General features: G+C 41.1%; 5 non-coding genes across 5 annotated transcripts; all 5 read right to left on the bottom strand.

Annotated features, from left to right (window-relative positions):
• Positions 1–504: 504 nt before the first annotated feature.
• On the bottom strand, positions 505–576 carry trnap-ugg (transfer RNA proline (anticodon UGG)). Its single transcript has one exon. It is a non-coding gene; the product is annotated as a tRNA-Pro (tRNA).
• A 348-nt stretch (positions 577–924) lies between these two features.
• Positions 925–996, bottom strand: trnap-cgg (transfer RNA proline (anticodon CGG)). The gene has a single exon. It is a non-coding gene; the product is annotated as a tRNA-Pro (tRNA).
• A 159-nt stretch (positions 997–1,155) lies between these two features.
• On the bottom strand, positions 1,156–1,227 carry trnap-agg (transfer RNA proline (anticodon AGG)). Its single transcript has one exon. It is a non-coding gene; the product is annotated as a tRNA-Pro (tRNA).
• A 706-nt stretch (positions 1,228–1,933) lies between these two features.
• On the bottom strand, positions 1,934–2,005 carry trnap-ugg (transfer RNA proline (anticodon UGG)). Its single transcript has one exon. It is a non-coding gene; the product is annotated as a tRNA-Pro (tRNA).
• A 348-nt stretch (positions 2,006–2,353) lies between these two features.
• Positions 2,354–2,425, bottom strand: trnap-cgg (transfer RNA proline (anticodon CGG)). The gene has a single exon. It is a non-coding gene; the product is annotated as a tRNA-Pro (tRNA).
• Positions 2,426–2,500: the final 75 nt, after the last annotated feature.

Below are 2,500 nucleotides of genomic sequence, written 5' to 3' on the forward strand. Positions count from 1 at the left end.
CCTACAAGGTGAGGTGAACTTCACTTTGTAAAAAAATGGGAACTTGACTGCTACCTTCTAGAGCAGGGGTCTCCAACCTTTTTTCATCTGAGAGCTACTTTCAAAAAATGAAAGTGGCCAAGGGCTACTTGCATCAAATCGCTTGCATTCATTTACATAGCTCAGCTGAATTAAGCTACTGTTTGTACATGTGTGAAATTGCAATAAGCCAATGCTTATCAATAATCTTAAATTCACATCAATGTCCAAGAAAACATTAGTACTTCATACTTGTTTTTATGGGCCAAATATATGGATAGTGGGAAGAGGTGCATTTACCGTCGTCAGATTTTTATTTTTAACACAGTCGGTCAACCTATAGGCAAGCGACTGAAAACCTGCCTGTGGGAGACCAGTAGCTCCCGAGCTACCTGTTGGAGACCCCAGTTCTAGAGAAATGCTCAGCATATTGGGGAACCATGCTTTTTTGCAATTCGGTAACCAATCATGACACCTGAATAGCTTGGGCTCGTCCGGGATTTGAACCCGGGACCTCTCGCACCCAAAGCGAGAATCATACCCCTAGACCAACGAGCCACAAAATTTGACTTTTAATAGGAAATTTAACAAATTTCTGAAATCCCCAAAAAATGCATTTTGAAGCCTTGGGATCATATCAAAACCTTTTCTTGCACAACTGCAAAATGAAAGGAATCCATTGCTATGGATGTCCGTAACATGCAATGATGTTTCAGAAAGCCTCGGGATTTTGTAGAAGAAGAGTGGAAAATCAAAATTCATACATGGTGCAGTGAACCTAGCTTCACTTTAAATAAAATCTCAACCTTGACTGGAACCTTCTTCAGAAATGAACAGTACATCGGGGAACTATGCATTTCTTTCAAATCGGTAACCAATCATGACACAGTGACTTTTCCAGAGATTGGGCTCGTCTGGGATTTGAACCCGGGACCTCTCGCACCCGAAGTGAGAATCATACCCCTAGACCAACGAGCCACAAAATTGGAATTTCTATAGAAATTCTGACCGAAATTTCTGTAAAGCCATGAAAATGCATTTTGAAGCCATGGATATCAAAACATTTTCTTTCACAACTGCAAAATGAAAGGAATCCATTGCTACTGTAATCATGACACCGTGACTTTTCAATAGCTTGGGCTCGTCCGGGATTTGAACCCGGGACCTCTCGCACCCTAAGCGAGAATCATACCCCTAGACCAACGAGCCACAAAAGTTCAGTTTCGATAGAAATTCTGACCGAAATTTCTGTAAAGCCATGAAAATGCATTTTGGAGCCATGGGATCATATCAAAACATTTCTTGCACAACTGCAAAATGAAAGGAATCCATTGCTATGGCTGTCAATACAAATCAAGGACGTTTCAGAAACCATAAGGTTTTTGCAGAAGAAGGGTGGGAATTCACAACTCCTACAAGGTGAGGTGAACTTCACTTTGTAAAAAAATGGGAACTTGACTGCTACCTTCTAGAGCAGGGGTCTCCAACCTTTTTTCATCTGAGAGCTACTTTCAAAAAATGAAAGTGGCCAAGGGCTACTTGCATCAAATCGCTTGCATTCATTTACATAGCTCAGCTGAATTAAGCTACTGTTTGTACATGTGTGAAATTGCAATAAGCCAATGCTTATCAATAATCTTAAATTCACATCAATGTCCAAGAAAACATTAGTACTTCATACTTGTTTTTATGGGCCAAATATATGGATAGTGGGAAGAGGTGCATTTACCGTCGTCAGATTTTTATTTTTAACACAGTCGGTCAACCTATAGGCAAGCGACTGAAAACCTGCCTGTGGGAGACCAGTAGCTCCCGAGCTACCTGTTGGAGACCCCAGTTCTAGAGAAATGCTCAGCATATTGGGGAACCATGCTTTTTAGCAATTCGGTAACCAATCATGACACCTGAATAGCTTGGGCTCGTCCGGGATTTGAACCCAGGACCTCTCGCACCCAAAGCGAGAATCATACCCCTAGACCAACGAGCCACAAAATTTGACTTTTAATAGGAAATTTAACAAATTTCTGAAATCCCCAAAAAATGCATTTTGAAGCCTTGGGATCATATCAAAACCTTTTCTTGCACAACTGCAAAATGAAAGGAATCCATTGCTATGGATGTCCGTAACATGCAATGATGTTTCAGAAAGCCTCGGGATTTTGTAGAAGAAGAGTGGAAAATCAAAATTCATACATGGTGCAGTGAACCTAGCTTCACTTTAAATGAAATCTCAACCTTGACTGGAACCTTCTTCAGAAATGAACAGTACATCGGGGAACTATGCATTTCTTTCAAATCGGTAACCAATCATGACACAGTGACTTTTCCAGAGATTGGGCTCGTCCGGGATTTGAACCTGGGACCTCTTGCACCCGAAGCGAGAATCATACCCCTAGACCAACGAGCCACAAAATTGGAATTTCTATAGAAATTCTGACCGAAATTTCTGTAAAGCCATGAAAATGCATTTTGAAGCCATGGA

Source organism: Labrus mixtus, chromosome 20, assembly GCF_963584025.1.
Source record: "Labrus mixtus chromosome 20, fLabMix1.1, whole genome shotgun sequence".
Taxonomy (NCBI): domain Eukaryota; kingdom Metazoa; phylum Chordata; class Actinopteri; order Labriformes; family Labridae; genus Labrus; species Labrus mixtus.